This window comes from Amblyomma mixtum, chromosome 6, assembly GCF_055824585.1.
Source record: "Amblyomma mixtum isolate Tamu chromosome 6, ASM5582458v1, whole genome shotgun sequence".
Classification (NCBI taxonomy): domain Eukaryota; kingdom Metazoa; phylum Arthropoda; class Arachnida; order Ixodida; family Ixodidae; genus Amblyomma; species Amblyomma mixtum.
The window spans coordinates 44225067-44231967 of record NC_143017.1 but is presented as its reverse complement, the minus strand read 5'-3'; positions in this window follow the sequence as shown (position 1 = coordinate 44231967).

Below are 6901 nucleotides of genomic sequence, written 5' to 3'. Positions count from 1 at the left end.
GCTCATGGACATAACCTTACCCATCCCTTCACCCGACTTCAAACCCCCTCCACTCCCCCTATCTTACCTCAGCAAGCACAAACCACCTTTCCTGAGCAACACGTACCAATTGACACCCGTCTTACTACCCTCCTCAACCCCCCCCCCCCCCCCCCCCCTATTCAGTATAGCGGGTGCAGCACTAATTCTCTCTCCATCTTGGAGCTGCCGCGGCATCCGGACCAAGCGCGCACCTCTGCAACTTCTCCTTCCCACCATCACACCCACGCCACACATACTTCTTCTCCAGGAGACTGCACACCGGGCAACCCTCCCCTGCTACTCATCTACACGCTCAGATACCAATAACACACCCGGGGCATCCACACTCATCCACCGCAGCCTCACCTACAAAACTCATCACATCACGTCTGAGACGCCCTGCGTGATAACAGAACTTATACATCACAAACAAGCACTTCCTCCAATCTTTGTAGCAAACATATACCACCCCCCGTCCTAGCCGAAGGCCCCCCTGGAATCACTTCTGTGAAACCTACACCGTCTATCAGGGAAACATCCCCTACTTATCGGCGGGGACTTCAACAGTCAGGATACGTAACCACGAGGCTCTGGCTTCTCCTGCAGAACCTGCAACTCACTGTTCACAACACGTTTCAGACGCCTATGCGGATCGGCAACAGTGTCAGCATGGACAGCAGTACGGACGTGACGCTGAGCCGCTACGTCCGCGCTGTTACCTGGAACAGAACACAACATACACTGGGCAGTGATCATTACATTATACAAACAACAGTCCTGTACAAACCACCCCGTCTCGCAAATACAACACATAAACTGGGGTGCCCTTCGCGCTGCTCGCACCGCCATCCCAGACACTCCCATCGCAGACATCAACAGATGGGTGCAATCACTCAAGCATGACGTTCACCACAGCACGGGACACATTGGAACTACAACCGAAACCCCTGATCTGGACACACGCCTAGCTCACCTCTCCGAGGCTTATCACAGCCTCCTGGAACGCTCGAAAGGCAAGAAACATAACAGGACCCTTAAAAAGCGGCTGGCCGCGTTGCAGACAAAAATTTCCAACAACTCTGAGGAGCTCTGCCGATCTAACTGGGGACAGATATCTGACGGCATCGCCCTCCACCTGTCCAGCAAACGCGCATGGCAACTCCTCCGGCACCTCATTGACCCCACATGCACCAAATCAGCAACACAACACTACGTGACACGCCTCACACGCGAACACATTGACGTTCCCAACACCCCTCTAGACGCCCTTCAAACAATGTACACCTCTCCAGGTGCCCCTCCACCTCTACCCCATTACACGGGACAGCCGCCGCGGTGGCTCAGCGGCTATGGTGCTCGGCTGCTGTCCCGAAAGACGCGGGTTTGATCCCGGCCGCGGCGGCTGAATTTCTTTGGAGGAGAAATTCGAGGCTCGTGTACTGTGCGATGTCAGTGCACGTTAAAGAACCCCAGGTGGTCGATATCTCCGGATCCCTCCACTACGGCGTCTCTCATAGGCTTAGTCGCTTTGGGATGTTAAACCTCATAAAACCAAAACCAACCATTACACGGGACAAGCCAATCCGACACTCGGCATTGGCATCACGGAGACGGAAGTCAGAGCGCTTCAAGCAGTGCTGGAGGGAGGGTAACCTCGCGTAGTCCTGGCGCCACGCGAAGGTAATATTCATACCCAAACATTACAATCCACTTACACTACAAAGCTTTCGGCCGATTTCGCTACCCTCATGCCTCGGTAAGCTCGTCGAGCATGTTGTGTTAGCGAGACTCACTTGAAGATTCCCAGGTGGTCGAAATTATTCCGGAGACCTCCACTACGGCACCTCTTTCTCTCTTCTTTCTCTCCCACCTTCCTCCCTTCCCTTGCGGCTCGGTTCAGATGTCCACCGAGATATGTGAGACAGATACTGCAGGTGCAGGGAGAGGTTCTTAACCCCCACGACTACGACCCAAGGGACTGGACGCACATTCTTAGTGTGCCTGCCCGCTCCAAGGACGTCCTTTCAACAACCCGACGCCAGGAGGGCGCAGCCTCTGCTACCGGTACCCCCAAGTCTCCATGCCTTGAAAAGTCAGCGCACCTGCAAGCAACGCGCACAGCTGCGCAGCGTTCGCGGGAGCAGCCACCGCTTCCTGCTGCAGATTACAAGATCGTTTTTAGATCACGAGACGGGCTGCAGCTGGACCTGCTTCCACCCCGACAACTACGAGAGGCCATCCTCCAAGCGGCGTCCCAGCTTAAGGAGACAGCGCGTACCCAAATCAGGGTACACCCGGTCAACAACACCTGCACCGTAAGCACGCCCCTAAAGGATGACGCGCTCGCTCTGGTTCGAGTGAACACCATCACACACCAAGACAAGGAATTCGCCGTCGCACCTTACATAGCCCCGCCGGACGGAGCAGTACGCGGAGTCATCTCCAATGCCTATTGGAATGAGACCCGGTCAGAGCTCCTGCAAGACCTGCTCACCGGCAACCCAGACGCCCTCATCATGGACGCTCGCCGAATGGGCTCCACGCGTTACATCTTAACTTTCCGGGCTGGACCTGTCCCACGCGCAGTTCTTTATGGAGGAGCCCTCCACAGATGCACACCGTACCGAGGGCATATAGACGCCTGCACGAACTGCCGCGTCCCAGGTCACCGGGCGGATGTGTGCGTCCATCCAAGGTCTCATAAGTGCCCACGCTGCGGGCAGTCTCATCCAAAAGAAGATGTGCCCTCATGCACTCCCAGCTGCATTCTCTGCGGAGGCCCTCATTTGACCGCAACTGCAAGGCACTGGGCCGTAAACTAGCGTCCCCGAGGAACGCACTCTCTCCCCCTTCTTCATCGCGGCTTTCCCGCTGCGATCAACGCAGCACAAGCAACGGACGCAGCTCGACGCCTTCCCGATCATCGTCGAGAACCAGACGGAATGACAGCAACAACTCCTCGCGTCTCACCTGGGCAGACCGCGTTTCTGGCAAGGCTACCAGTCATCCCCCACCACCCCAGTCCTCCCAGGCAGATCCGAGAGACCAAGAACTCAAGGCTTTGCGTGAAGAGGTAAGCAGCCTTTCCTCCCTCCTAAGCACCTCCGCCCCCTCCATGCCCCCTAAACCCGCACCCGCTGTCATTAACTCGACCCTATCATCCACAGACACTTCGAGCACCCCTCCCGCAAAGAAACAACGCACCACAGACTCCACACCCCCTCCCGTGCCCTTAGAAATAGACGCTAAATTAGCAGCACTCGAAGCCAAATTTGACCACAAACTAAAGGAGCTAGACGCACGCCTCGAGGCCAGATTCAATCACCTTGACGCCACCCTCACCGAAAAACTTGAGCAGCGCATGGACGCTATGCTTACCAAGATGATGGAGCTCTTGGAACAATCTTAACCATCGCTTCACCCAACTTCAAACCCCCTCCACTCCCCCCATCCTTCCTCCGCAAGCACAAACAACCTATCCTGAGCCACACATACCAATTGACACCCGTCTTACTTCCATCCTCAATCCCAACACCATCCAATATGGCGGGGGGGAACACTAATTATCTCCCTATTATAACTTGGAACTGCCGCGGCTTCCGGGCAAAGCGCGCGCCTCTGCAACTTCTCCTTACCACCATCACACCCACACCCCACATACTACTTCTACAGGAGACTGCACACTGGGCAACCCTCTCCTGCTACGCATCTACACACTCGGATACCACTAACACACACAGGGCGTCCACACTCATCCACCGCAGCCTCACGTACAAAACTCATCACATCACGTCTGAGACGCCCTGCGTGATCACAGAACTTATACATCACACACATTCACTTTCTTCTATATTTATAGCAAGCATATACCACCCCCCGTCCCTGCCGATGGCCCCGCTAGAATCACTTCTGCGAAAGCTGCACCATATAGCAGGGAAACATCCCCTACTCATCGGTGGGGACTTCAACAGTCAGCATACTGACTAGGGATACACAACCACGACACATCGAGGTCGCAGGCTCTGGCTGCTCTTGCAGAACCTCCTACTCACTGTGCACAACATGTTTCAGACGCCTACGCGGATCGGCAACAGTGTCAGCATGGACACCAGTACTGACCTGACTCTGAGCCGCGGTATCCGCGGCGTTACTTGGAGCAGAACACAACATACACTGGGCAGTGATCATTACATTATACAAATCACTGCTCCTACAAACCACCCCGTCATGCAAATACAATACACAAACTCATTAACTGGGATGCATTTCGCGCTGCACGCACCGCCCTCCCAGACACTCCCATCGCAGACATCGACGAATGGGTGCAGTCGCTCAAGCATGACGTTCACCACAACACGCGAGACATTGAAACTACAACAGAAACACCTACCCTTGACACACGCCTAGCCCACCTCTGGGAGGCCTATCACAGCATCCTAGAATGCTGGAAAGGCAACAAACACAACCGAACGCTTAAGAAGCGGCTGGCCGCGCTGCAGACACAAATTCAACAGCACTCTGAGGAGCTCTGCCGATCCAACTGGGGACAGATATGTGACGGCATCGCCGGAAACCTGTCCAGCAAACGCGCATGGCAACTCCTCCGACACCTCATTGACCCCACGCGCACCAAATCAGCAACACAGCACCACGTGATTCGCGTCACACATGAACACATTGGCGATCCCGACACCCTTCTAAACACACTTCAAACCATGTACACATCTCCAGGCGGCCCCATACCTCTACCGCACTACACAGGACAAGCAAATCCAACACTCGACACCGACATCACGGAGACGGTAGTCAGAGCGGCCCTCCTGCCTCTCCGCGCCAACTTCGCACCTGGTGCAGACCAAATCACAAACTCCCTGCTCCGTAATCTGGATGACCAATCACCCATATTACGAAATACTTCAACCAGTGCTGGAGGGAGGGTAACCTCCCGCAGTCCTGGCGCCACGCGAAAGTAATATTCATACCTAAACCCAACAAACCACTTACACTTCAAAACCTTCGCCTGTTTTCGCTAACGTCATGCCTCGGGAAGCTCCTGGAGCATGTTGTGTTAGCGAGACTCACAAGTCACATGGCGGACAACAATCTTTACCCGCATAGCATGGTAGGATTTCGCCCCCATCTATCCGCACAGGACGCCATGCTGCAACTCTCACACGACAATTTCGACCCGCTTCTTCCGGGTCACACCAAGACAGTCTTAGCTTTGGATCTCTCTAAAGCTTTTGATCGCATTGAACATCAGGCGATCATGACTGCTCTGTCCCCCTTGAATGTGGGTGCGCGCACGTATGCCTACATTCAAGCATTCCTCACTGACCGCACAGCTGAGATACACTTCGGCCCTCTGTCTTCCCCCTCCTACACTCTTCGGAGTATCGGCACCCCTCAAAGTCCGTCCTTTCCCCCTTTCTCTTTAACATTACCCTCATCCCGCTCGCCCGAAAATTGGCCACTATTCCCCACCTGAAGCACACTCTTTATGCCGACGATATCAGCCTGTGGACCACTCACGGCAGTGACGGAGACATAGAGAACACCTTACAGGAAGCAGCCACCCTCACCCAAAATTACTCACGGACCATCGGACTGTCTTGCTCCCCAGAGAAGTCCGAACTGCTCCTCATCCGGCCTAAGAACCGCCGCTGCCCCCGCTCCCCCAGTGCCATTGAACTGAATGGTTATCCGGTACCTGAGGTTGGAACCCTCCGTGTATTGGGCCTGCACATCCAGAACGATGGCAAAAACACCACCACCTTCAAGAAACTCAAGCAGGTTGTAGGCGTGATATCGCTCCTCATCCGCAGGGTTTCGGAACGTCATAGAGGCATGAAAGAGCGCCACCTATGTCGCCTCATTCATGCCTTTGTCCTCAGCAGTGTGCTGTACACTACCCCATACTTACAACTATCCAAACATGACATAAACGCTTTGGATGCTTTGATTCGCAAGGCATTCAAGGTAGCACTTCACCTTCCTCTCAACACACCCACAGACAGATTACTAGGCCTGGGCCTCCACAACACGATCGGGGAACTGGTGGAGGCCCATCGACAGGCCCAATACATCAGGCTCACACAAGCCAACACATGCCGGTATATCCTGGACTCCCTCGGAAGTAGAATACCGGCCAACGACGCAACTCTCCTCGCCATCCCACGACCCCTTCACCGGGAGCTCCACGTCAAGCCGCTCCCGAGGAATATGCACCCATCCCACCATGAGCAGCGCCGCAGAGCCCGTGCGAAGGCACTCCATCGAGCGTACGGCCCCCAGCCGGACGCCGTATGGGTGGGCGCTGCCTGCACGGGTGATGAAGCGACAGCAGCTGTGGTCGACTACACTTTTTCCGCCCTCCTCACACTACCTCTCCTTCCAGACACCTCCCCAGAAGCTGCAGAGGAAGCCGCCATTGCACTTGCTATCACCCGCACGGAAGCCCGGTACATTTTAAGCGATTCTAAAACTGCGATTCTGAATTTTGCTCGAGGCCGAGTCCATGTCCCTGCTTTTGGCATACTGGACTCGCCCGATGCACCCCCGCCCCGCCAAGTTGAGCTGATATGGGTGCCCGCGCACTCCGGGAATCCCGAAAACGAGGCCGCCAACCTTTTAGCCCGAGGTTCTTTAAACTGGGCTCAGGTGGCCTCTGATCGAGGATTCACGAAGGAGCGCATGCAATCATTCAGTGAGGTGACCCAGGCGCACAGAGCCTTACGCCAGCTCTACCCCCCGCCCCACCACTCCCTAGATAACAAACACGCAACACTCTGGCGCAGACTACAGACACACACACTCCCTTCACCCCTTAACCTGGCCCATTATCATCCCTGCTTCCCCACTCCGGCATGCACTCTATGCC